We start from the raw sequence: 13,144 nt of genomic DNA on the forward strand, positions 1-13,144 counted from the left end.
CATTACCTCAGATTTCTAGAAGGGCAACTTCAGTTGCGCTAAATGTTTCAAAGCTACTAAAAAATCTGAGGAAAATGAAATTAAAATTTACGACGTCTGTTATATTTTTAGTTGATAATTTGAAACAATAGTAATTTGAAACGCGTCCAGTTAGTGACCATTAATATGAAGGTATTAACTGAATATGCGCAGGTTTCATCCGCTATAAACCAACATAATGGACAAATATTGAGTTCTATCACCAAACAAAACGCAGCATAGGTACTTAAAATTACGTATTCTACAAAGATTGGCATAATTATGCATTTTCCGTGTAACTTGAATGGTTTTGTAATAAATTCGGCTTTTATGTGTTAAAGCATGCGTTCCAGAACACTCGTAGCTGGGTAGGTGCTGAGCACTGTTCGGCTAATTATTTGGTCGATCCCTGGTCGGTCTTGTTAATTGAGACTGGACACCGGGGCGTTGGAAGTTTGCTCCTTAAAATTTACACGTCGATGAAGGATACGAACAATTGTTAGTAACCGCTCGGCCCGTCAACAAAGGGTACTTTCTGCTTAATAATAATAATAATAATAATAATAATAATAATAATAATAATAATAATAATAATAATAGTTACCGAGTTACAAACTGCTACTGATTTTGAATTGTTTATGTCATAAAAACGGTAGGCTGTATACCATTAGAGATCTTTTTTATACCAGCATCGTACGATAAAGGATGCCAAATTAACATTTTTTTTCCACTCTTCAAAAACTGGACCACCGCTGCCGGGTTGGGATCAAGATCCACTCTTCCATTGAACCGTAGTGGGAGCTATACCATGTGATGATGATGATGATGATGAAAATGATGATTATGACGATGATTAGATTGTTCTTCTTATTATTATAGCCGTCGGTTTGCATTTGAGAGGTAGTGGGTTCGAATTCCACCGTCGGTAGCACTGAAGATGATTTTCAGCGGTTTCCCATTTTATACCAGGCAAATGTACCTTAAATAAGGCCATGGCCGCTTTCTACAAACTTTTGTTTATCCCGTTGTTTCATTATGGGACGGAGTGGCCAATGTGCACTTTATGGACGATGGGGCACCTCGCCATTTTGCATTGATGGCTTGACAATGCTTTTCCGAGCCGCGTTATGGGACGTCGCGGCAATGTTGAGTGGCCACCGAGAAGCCCAGACTCGACCCCATTGGGTTTTTTTCTGGGGGTATTTGAAAGAAAAGGTGTATGCCAGAAAACCGCGTGGCATGGACACTTTGGAAGTAGTCACTAGGGAAGAGTGTGCGCGGGTACTAAACGACATGTTGCAGCGGTCTGTCAGGAACATTGCGCCCCGACTGCAACGGTGTGTTGATAATGCTGGTGCCTACGTTGAAATATGAAATGGCAAGGACCATAGTACATAATAGAATTGAAAGCAACCATGTAGCATTGTTAATGACAGAATAATAGTGAAATAAAAATAGGGATATAATAGTGGATTACTCTGTATAGTAAGTATAGCCAAAATAGATATGTTTTTGCCTTACATTAGGTCTCATGAACAGAAATGTCCTCTTCATGGTTTTTACGAGAACAAAAACTAATTAAATGAAACTTCATATTTGTATTGGAAAGAGAGTGCAAGACATACTTTCATTTCCGAAGAATGATAAGAACACACCATGTAGGACTGTATAAATCAGTAGTGCAAGTTCAATATAAATTGATAGTAATAATGATAGTGTTATTTGCTTTACGTCCCACTAACCACTTCCACGGTTTTCAGAGACGCCGAAGTGCCGGAATTTTGTCCCGCATAAGTTGTTTTACGTGCCATTAAATCTACCGACACGATTTTGACGTGTTTGAGCACATTCAAATACCAGCGGACTGAGCCAGGATCGAACCTGCCAAGTTGGGGTCAGAAGTCCAGCGCTTTAACCGTCTGAGCCACTCAGCCCGGGCGCATATGAAGTGATGAAGACCTGCATGCTTAGTGCAGTACACATCAAGGGAAGCAGTTTTAATGAGCCATAGGAGTGGAAATTATCACAGTGCATCGATTTCAAAGAAACTTGTTGGTTCGAATATTGTGACATTCAGCTTTAATCACGTTCACTGAAAAAAAAAGCAATATCGTCGTGCTCTCGTTTCAAGTATGGTAATCAAATAGCACGTTATAACCATTTGAAGTTGCATCCAGTCTGATTGCGTTCCAGCTGACGATTGAATCTGCTGTTCTGTTTGCGCCTGTGTTATTCAAAAGTGAATAATATACAGTATGTGAAGATTTAATAATCATCTCTTCCTGTTTCGCCTGTGTAAATGAGAAGCAGGGACAAAGTACGTCTAGGCACTGTGCCGTGGGATGAACGTAACAGTGCTGTGTAGTACATAGTGATCACTAAGGCTAGGATATTAAAAACCCAACGCTGCAATGCCAAAATATGATTCAAGGCGTAATAATTTACGTCCCAAAATTTGACTTAATAAGGCCCTTTATTTACATTGTGTAATGAACCTGACAGTGCTTCGTCATATGGTGATCACTAGGGCTCGTATTTTAGAAACGTAAATATCGTATTAATATGCGAGCTCATTTGAACTTGGAAATACCAAAATATGTTCCAGGGAATAATTAAATACGATTGAACATTTGACTAAATATTCATCATCATCATCATCATCATCATCGGCTTTTTCCTCGGACTCAGTGAGGTATCCCAGCTCTACCGCCTCAAGGGTAGAGTCCTGGAGCTTCAGACTCTTGGTCGGCGGATACAACTGCGGAGAATGACCAGTACCTCGCTCATGCGGCTTCACCTGCTATGGTGAACGAGGGCGTTTGTGGAGGGATGGGAAGGTTGGAAGCGATAGACAAGGAAGAGGGAAGGAAGGGCCGTGGCCTTAAGTTAGATACTATCCCGGCATTCGCCTGGAGGAGAAGTGGGAAACCACGGAAAACCACTTCCAGGATGGCTGAGGCGGGAATCGAACCCACCTCTACTCAGTTGACCTCCCGAGGCTGAGTGGACCCAGTTCCAGCCCTCGTACCACTTTTCAAATTTCGTGGCAGAGCCGGGAATCGAACCCGGACCTCCGGGGTGGCAGCTAATCACGCTAACCTCTACACCACAGAGGCGACTTTGACTAAATATTACCTTTTTCAAACATTGTGGGATAAACTTTCTAGAACTGTATTAAACATGAACCATACATGGTGATAACTTGTGCTAGCATATTAACCATCTTAGGACCGTGTATGTTTGAGAAGAATGCCCCTAAAAAGAAAATTTTTTAAACAGGTAATGCAGTAGAAAAGACTAAGGCGTTAGTTACATACAGTAAGCTGCAATATGCCTTTTATAAATTAACTAGCAGCTTAAATAATACTGTTATTTTTATTAGATAAACTTCTGAAAAATCTGGAAAACTGCTTAAATTGAGAAGGAAGTGTACAAGTATATTTTTGTAGTAAATTTAATTCCATTTTTTCACACACGCGTATTCCTTTCCTTGGTACGCTAACATTTTGCCTCTTATTTTGGTTTTAATGGAAAAATCGTGCGCCTAAACACAGAATGGTATTATTTCCTGGAAAGCTGCTAGTTTTTCGAAGAAAATACAAAGAAACTCTTTGAGGAAAATTGAATTCTTGGTATGCCTGGTGGGCTCCATTTTATTAAGACTAACAGTTCATGTACCATGTTCACTTTTAAGGGTCCCGGATATAAATTTTCCACTTACTCCATTCTTTTTTAACTACCTGATGTCCTGATACGCTAGTATAAGTATATATGGCTTATAATACTCTTAAGGAAATAAGATAATAATTGTGCAGTAACTACTGAAATCAGATAAGTGATTTCTAAAATCATCCTTCACAAAAAACCTAACATTCTCTCCTTATAATGTAGATCAGGCTGTCATAATTTTTGTCCGTTGTCATCGCTAGTGAAAATGTATAGTTTGGATGAAAGAAAATTTACTGAAACCCACAGTTGGTAGAACTTAAGACGGTTTTCCTTCATATCCTATTTTCACACTAGTCAAATGCCTTAATTATGGCCACGGTCACTTCCTTCCCAGTCCCAACGCATTCCAATCCCATCGTCGCCATAAGAACTATCCGTTTTGGTGCTACGTAAAAGAAATAGCAAAAAAAAAAAGAAGAAAGAAAGAGAGAGAGAAATGTTAGAAAGTTAAGTTGTAAGTTTATTCCCTTGACAAAATATCACCAACTGACTTTGTAACTAGTGCGGCCATGGGTAGGTGTTGACCGTAAATCTCCTCTGTTTCTGCAAGCGTTAAAAGAAAAGTCCACCGAGCGAGTTGGCCGTGCGGTTAGGGGCGCGCAGCTGTGAGCTTGCGTTCGGGGGATAGTGGATTCGAGACCCACTGTCAGCAGCTTTGAGGATGGTTTTCCGTGGATTCCCATTTTAACACCAGGTACATTCTGGGGCTGTACCATAATTAAGGCACGGCCGCTTCCTTCACAATCCTAGCCTTGTTCTCTCCCATCATCGCCATGAGACCTATCTGTGTCGGTGCGCCGTAAAACAACTTGTAAAAAAAATCCAAAATACACGCATGGGTTCCCTTAAAAGTGACCAAACGTTATTCTAGCGATAATGAAATAGTGGTCAAAATTTTAACTAAACATTCAAAATAACTGCAAAATTTAAGATCAAATTCACCCCTTCTCAATCTTTTGCTATTTGCCTTACGTCGCAACGACACAGATAGGTCTCATGGCGACGATGGGAAGGAAGCGGCCGTGGCCTTAATTAAGGTACAGCCCGAGCATTTGCCTGGTGTGAAAATTGGAAACCACGGAAAACCATCTTCAGGGCTGCCGACAGTGGGTTTCGAAACCACTATCTGCCGATTACTGGATACTGGCCGCACTTAAGCGACTGCAGCTATCGAGCTCGGTCCTTCTCAATCTGAAGCCTGACTAGACAGGAGTCGTTTTGACAGGCCATTGGTGTTTTATTACAGTTTCGATAAACACATCTAAATAGTCATTTCCTGTCTATTTCCATTGTTTCAGCTGTCATAAAGGTCATCTGTGACTTCGTGCCGAAAATCGAATTTAAATTCTGTAAAAATCAAATTGTCCGCTCCTGTGGTGTAGTGGTTAGTGTGATTAGCTGCCACCCCCGGAGGCCCGGGTTCGTTTCCCGGCTCTGTCACAAAATTTGAAAAGTGGTACGAGGGCTGGCACGAGGTCAACTCAGCCTCGGGAGGTCAACTGAGTAGAGGTGGGTTCGATTCCCACCTCAGCCATCCTGGAAGTGGTTTTCCGTGGTTTTCCACTTCTCCTCCAGGCAAATGCCGGGAAGGTACCTAACTTAAGGCTACGGCCGCTTCCTTCCCTCTTCCTTGTCTATCCCTTCATATCTTTCCATCTTCTCCCAAGGCCCTTGTTCAGCATAGCAGGTGAGGGCGCCTGGGCGAGGTACTGGTCATCCTCCCCAGTTGTATCCCCCGACCCAGAGTCTGAAGCTCCAGGACACTGCCCTTGAGGCGGTAGAGGTGGGATCCCTCGCTGAGTCCGAGGGAAAAGCTAACCCTGGAGGGTAAGCAGATTAAGAAAGGAAAATCAAATTAAAAAATCAAGACGCATTGTGACATGCTTTCTCGATCCATGATATATATGATATTAATTATTTAAGGTATGTTATTAATTACAGCATCAATTCGCTTCTGAGTAAGCGGAACATAGTCTTCGTAATACAGGGACTTCCATTATCTATTCAGGGGATTGTCGCTCCCCCGGTCGCCCGCACTGTGAGCCTACAACCCGCCAAGCACTTTGCCGTGGTGCGCTTCTCGGCGCCACAAGTTCCCCTCCTTTGCAGTCTGCTGAGAGCTTTATCAGCGTAAGGTTCAGTTTTGCAAAGTGTTCACGAGTTCAGTGCTCAGTGTGTTCTTCCAATGCCATTTTCATTACGTGAGGTTATGTATATACATAATATCTTCATAAAGTACAGGAAATCTCGTGCGAAAACATTCTATGACCTAGTGCCGGGCGAGTGCTAGCCGCATTACGGCAAAGTGCTTGATGGGAGACAGGCTCACAGCGCAGGCGACCGGACGAGTGACTATATCCATGAATAAATAAAAAATGTCCCTGTATGTCCCTTCACTTTGTCTTGATTCACATGGCATAAGCAAATAAACACTATCATGTCTGTCAGATAGGATGTATGATATTTACTCACAGTACTAAGGGTTTGATATTGCCTGGCTCCTTGCCTGAGTGGTCGGCTTTATGGCTTTGGGTACTCGGGTTCGATTTTCGTTTGGGCCGGAGATTTTAACTTCGCATGGTTAATTTCTCTAACTCGGGGACAGAGAGTTTTTCTTCGTCTTAAGACACATCTCTTTAACTACATAAAAGCACCAAACTATCAACCACCACAGGAACTCGCAGTAATGAATGCATTCCTCCATGTACGGTTGTCGTCAGGACAAGAATCCGGTCGTAAAACTGGGAGAAATCCATGTGAATTGCAGACCACAAATTAGTAAAAGGCCAAGAGGAGGAAGAAGAACAAGAATATGATAATGATGATGATGATGATGAAGATTTGTGGTTTTATGATGCAGAGCAGGGCCTCTCAGGGTGCATGCGCTTGGTGCATGCACTGTGCACGGTGCAAAAGACGACTTCGCTTGGCTGACCAGAGTGCAGACCCCCACTCCTCTATTTGGAGCAATAGCGCTTACTCTCTCTTTCCTCACGCCTGTCTCGCTCGCTCCGCCTGTCTCCCTCTTCCGCACTGGCTTCGTAGCGCTCCAAATCCGAGCTGAGTTGCGCCGAGTAGAGCCGAGCTGAACCGAGGTGAGCCGAGCTTAGCCGAGTAGATAGAGGCGAAGCGTTGTTCCGAACCAAGCCGAGCGGTACCGATGCACATTGCACGGAGCCCTTGCACTTCGATTTGCACGCGTGAGAGTTTGGGCGTTTGAGAGGCCCTGATGTAGAGGAAGAAAGGATTTAGGAAAATTAGAAATCAAATTTCTGCGATTTTCTAATAATGAAGGCATGTTTTATATTCATATAACTAAACAAATATTTTAAACTAGTATGTAAGCCTATCTTCGACAGTCGAAATTACTATCTATAAAGTAATTGGAAATTGGAAATGAACTATTAATATATCTTATGAATAAAGGTTACACTTTCCAGATTTTACGCCGCATTCGAAAAGAGGAACCAAGTGGATCTCGTAAACTATTTTGTGAAATATTGTTTTGAAAAATCTCAATACTGCCATTTGAGCGAGTTCTTTGTTTTCGAGTTTTAGAAGCCATTCCGTTATAACCATTATAAAATATCAAAGCCATTTCTTATTAACAGTGCTGATGTAGTTATTTATTAATCATATACAATCGTAGGCTATCAGCACACTCTTTTTTAAATACATAACCGGTTTTCGGAAACTAAGGTCCATCATTAGTGTTAGAATATAAATTGAATTCCATATGAGTGTGTCGTCAAAATTAGTTGAAATGAGTTTAAAATGTAGCCCTGTTGACATTAACTGTAAAATAAGAAAAATAAAAAACAAGTGTAAAAGTACGCAAACAATACATATAAACTTAAAATGATGTTGTAAAAAGTATGAACATACCATAGGAAGGGCTGACTTTTCCTCGTGTTCAGGCTCTTGGTCGACTACTAATAAACGTTCAGCTGGAAGTACGGAATCGCGCTGCAATCACAAGATTTTACGTCACCTCAAGATTACGATGGAAGCACTTGATGTTACGTCAACTCAAGATTGTCAGCAAAATGTTGCTTGCGAATGTTTCATTTAAAATTTTATCTGGATCCCTTGTCTGCGCCAAATATATCTCAGACATGCGTGAAGATCGGCGGATCACCCTGGATGATATCCTCACTTTGGTTCCTGAGGTTTCCCGAAGCGCCGCTCACAACTTCCTGAGCAGCATGGTGGCGAGCTGGTATGACATGGACATACAAAAACTGTCACAGCGTCTACAAAATTGCATCGACCGAAATGGTGATTATGTAGGAAAATAGCTAAATGTTCAAGCTGTAAAATGATGTAAACTAATGTAGAAATAAACAGGTCTATATATTTATTTAAAAAATAGGAGACCTTATTTTTGGGATTACCTTCGTAAGAGGCAATCCTCATAACATAGGCTACTGATCCGAGTCACATTCGGCGAGGTTCCATTGCGACTAACGTTTGGTGGCAGTGCATAATTGTTTAAGTGGGTCTTCAGTTCGTTCCACGCCGCGCCGCAGGTAACTGGACACTGCACTCGGTTCGGGCCGAAGAGTTTTGCACAGGCACGATACATTTGGGGCACTAAAAGGGTTTCGTATAGTTTCGGGTCACATCCCTGGTTTAGTCCTGGCCGAGATATTTGGTACTTGCTGGGCGGGAGTGTTAAAATGCGACAACTCTCTGTCATTGGCTTGAAGCATTGGGCAAAGTTCTGACACTTTACCTTCTGATAATGTAAATACGTAACTAGAATTTCCAGTAAATGGCCAAAATATGACGCCTGTTCGAAACCTCCACAAAATGTGAATTAACATCAAAATAAAGCTGAAATATGTATTTAAATGACAGATACTATTGTGAGGAGAGTGATTGGATTTGCATTAAACTCAGTTAAGCATGAAAATCGAGGTAAAGAACATGTTTTCCCAATCATCACAAAATAATAATTTCTGTTAAAATTATGGAATTTTTTTTTATTCCTCTCTGAAAATGTACCCATAATCAAAATATCTACCACTGTGAACAAGGGTCCTCGTCACGGGGGGCAAAATATATTGGCTCTGTGAACTATGTAGGTGAGTTGAAGGTGAAGTCACACTGTAGTGAGTAATTGTTGTATGTTGGGTATTCAGCCCGAAGGCTGGTTTGATCCTCTGCAGCTCCGCCAACAGCTGTCATAAATAGCCTAGGCGTCACACCATTCATAACAGGGACTGGCTGCATAAGCAATGGTAGCATAGCATCACTCACACCTCAGTCACTTTCATATTGTGAAAGCAAAGGATGAGTCTTAGACAGGTCAATGAAAGTAACAAATTTGATATAGCCCATACCAGAAGACATAGTGCACTGTAAACACTACATCTCGCCAGCAAAGGCAAAGTGAGTAATTAAGTAATTGAAAATCTGGATGATTGCATGAAACCACTATGCAAGGTAGCCCTACAAGGGTATATGTGAACAGATACTGCTGCTCGGCTGCAAGCAAATTGAAAATACAACTTCTACGTTTCCCGAGGACATGTAGGCCCTAGTCTTTTTGCATGATCTCATTACGACTGTGATTTCTTCAGATGAGGTATACAGAAGTCGAAATTGTCCTTCAGTAATTATTCGTATGGTTGGAAGGAGGACAACTTCAGAAGACAAAGGGGGCTGTTGAGGAGAATTAACTCAAATCAGCTTCTTCTTCTTCTTCTGATTATTATTATTATTATTATTATTATTATTATTATTATTATTATTATTATTATTATTATTATTATTATTATTATTATTATTATTATTATTATTATTATTATTGTTGAGTGACAACTATGTACTACATGTGAATCTGGCCTGGTTTTCGGCCGTATTTCCTTCCTAATGCCAACCCTATGTGAACGGATGTATTGCGTGATTCTCTCGTGGTCGATAGTGTGATGTGTTGTGTGAATATGAAGAGGAATGTATTGCAGACAAACACAAGCCGTAGGATATTAACCCTGACAAGTTAAAAATCTCCGGTCCGGCTAGGAATCCAACTCGGCCCCTTTGAACCGAACGCCGGTACGCTGAAAAATCTGCCAAGGAACTGGGCGATTGAGTGACTTAAATAAGAGCAACAATTTTAATTTATTTGGTTTTCAATAATCAATCTATACATACCTGGATATTTATGCCCGCCTGGTGGCCATGATCATTAAGGCGCTGAAGTCTAAACGGTCTGACACCGAGGTTAGCCGGTTCGAGTCCCGTTGTTCGAAAAATTTTCGCCATCAGAATGTTGGCCGGCAGGGTAGGGGAGGTGGTGGTATACATTTTCTAATCACTAGATTGCGTGTCAAAAGCCTGGATTAAATTCCAAACCTCTGCGCATTGCTCATATGGAGTGATGGCATATGACGCTGTTGATGGTGATTCGTCCGTCAGATGGGGACATTAAGCCTTTGTGCTGTTCGACAGGAGTAGGCTTTGTGCCGGCACTTGGTTTCACCCTCTCCCTACTATCATATATCACGTCATTCATTTCATCTCATCAACTCCATATGAGGTTGATGTCAGGAAGGGCATTCGGATATAAAAAACCCGCCACGACAGATTCATCTCACCTCATATCCGACACCATAGGGAACGGGACAAGGGCTGGACAAACAAACAAACAAACCTGGACATTTATCCATAAATGAGCTGGAAATCGATAAAATAAGATAAAATATATTTGCGATAATTGAAAATTTCTGAGCTATTATAATGTATATCCCTGTTGATGTAAACATATTTTTTATAAAAATATAATAATATTTTGTATACAATTATGTACGAGGGCGGCGACGGGCACAAACCGTAGGATATTAACAATATCAAGTTATAATCTCCGGGCCGTCCAGGAATCTAACTCGGCCCCTTTGAACCGAACGCCAGAACACTCACAGAAGAGAGGGCATGCGCAAATAGGATATGTGAGTGGTCATCTGGCGCTGTTGTCGATGTGTAGTGTGCATTTGATGTGCATCCAGATGGGAATTTTGTTGCTGTGTGGCGTTGAAGTGAAGAGTGTCGATTTCATTGTTTCATGGTCTCAAAATGTGATCAGCGTTCGTGGATTAAAAGACGAGGTTGGCTGTGCCAAAAATGCATCAGAATGTTGTCCAAGATTACGTGAAGCCTGTGGCGGGGATGGATTACCGTATAGGACAGTTGCACGACGGACCAAGACGGTTAATGTGGGTTGGATTGAGACTGCGGATTTGCACCGCGCAGGTCATGCAATACGATAAGGCGATCGTCTCGTAATAAAGTGGGCACGAACCTGAGAGCCTGAATTAAAGCATCAATCGAATGAATGGCATCACTCAGGTTCGCCACACGCACAGAAATTTCGGCAGGAACCTTGTCGGGGAACGCTTATGCTGAAATGAAATGGCGTATGACTTTTAATTCCGGGAGATCCCAGGACGGGTTCGGCTCGCTAGGTGCAGGTCTTTTTGATTTGACGTCCGTAGGCGACATGCGCGTCGTGATGAGGGTGAAATGATGATAAGACAACACATACACCCAGCCGCCGTGCCAGGGAAAAATAAACCAATAATGATTAAAATTCCCGACCAGCCGGGTATCGAACCCGGGACCCCTGTTACCAAAGGTCAGCACGCTAACCATTCAGCCATGGAGCCGGTTAACGCTTATGCTGATTGTGGTATACGACTGCGAGGGTGTTATTCTTTCGCTTGGTGTGCCTGAGGGACAAAGCAACAGTGACTACTACTGCCGGTTTCTAGGACGACGTCTGTGACCGGCTAGGTTTTCCCTGAACCTATACCGTAATTAAAGCCACAACTGGTACCTTCTCAATGGTAGTATTTTCGCTTCCTTGCGTGGTCGAAAACCTTTGATGTGTTAGTGCGACGTTTAATTACTCTTGAAGAAGCAAAAATCAAAGAGATTTATATTCACAGGTATCCATGGGGATCATCTGAATGAGTCTGTATTAATATAGGGTGTCCTCGACTCCTCAACATCTCTATAACGGCCCCGCGATGTTGGGGGCAACGCGTCTGCCTGTCACCCGACGGTCCCGGGTCCGATTCCCAGCTGGGTCAGGGGATTTAATTGTAAATGGTTCATATCCCTGGCCTGGAATTGGGTGTTTGTGTCGTCCTCAAGGTTCCTTTCCTCACATTCAACACTGTACACTTCCTCCATTCCAATTACACGCAGGTTCATATCACATGGTGCAAGCAGGGGCAAATGATCTCTATTGACCGACGCCCCGAACAAATAGCATTTTAAAAAATTTTTACTGTTTTTACGTCCCACTAACTATTTTTGTACGGTTTCCGGAGACGCCGAGGTGCCGGAACTTTGTCCCGCAAGAGTTCTTTCCGTGCCGGTAAATCTACCCACACAAGATTGACATACTTGAGCACCTTCAAATACCACCGGACTGAGCCCGGATGTAAACCTGCCAAGTTGGAGTCAGAAGGCCAACACCTCAACCGTTTGAGCCATTCAGCCCGACCTTCAAAATCTCTTGACTCTCTTTTATCGGTAGAGTAAAGGTCGAAATTGAGGAAATTATACAGATGGAAACATGCAGTTCTCTGACTTGAAGAACTGGTGACAAGGTGATAGTTAAGAACCAATGTGTGTAGCTACAGGTAACGACGTTGTGTATTTACTTGCATGCAGATGTTAGGGATGCCAATGGATATGATACCTGATTTTAACCTCTGATTTTCTGAATAAATGTATTCACTAAAGTCTGATTATCTTCCCATTTGGTTGAAAATTTTTGATTATATATCTGTGTTAAATGACATTTCATTTCCAAAATCTTGCGTACAACGAAATAGCTACACGTCCCGATTCGGGGGATGGTGTCACTCACTACTGGTCTGCACTTAGGGCAGTCGCCCAGGTGGCAGATTCCCTATCTCCTGTTTTCCTAGCATTTTCTTAAATGATCGCAAATAAACTGGAAATTTATTGAACATCTCCCCTGGTAAGTTATTCCAATCCCTAACTCCCTTCCTATAAGCGAATATCTGCCCCAATTTGTCCTCTTGTATTCCAGCTTTATCTTCATATTGTGAGCTTTCCTACTTTTAAAGATATCACTCAAACATATTCGTCTACTGATGTCATTCCACGCCATCTCTCCACTGACAGCTCGGAACATACCACTTAGTTGAGCAGCTCGGCTCCTTTCTCCCCAGTCTTCAGAGCCCAAACTTTGCAAAATTTTTGCAACGCTACTCTTTTGTCGGAAATCACCCAGAACAAATCGAGGTGCTTTTCTTTGGATTTTTTCTATTTCTTGAATTAGGTAATCCTGGTGAGGGTCCCACACACTGGAACCATACTCTAGTTGGGGTCTTACCATAGACGTATATGCTCTCTCCTT

Source organism: Anabrus simplex, chromosome 1, assembly GCF_040414725.1.
Source record: "Anabrus simplex isolate iqAnaSimp1 chromosome 1, ASM4041472v1, whole genome shotgun sequence".
NCBI classification, from domain to species: Eukaryota; Metazoa; Arthropoda; class Insecta; order Orthoptera; family Tettigoniidae; genus Anabrus; species Anabrus simplex.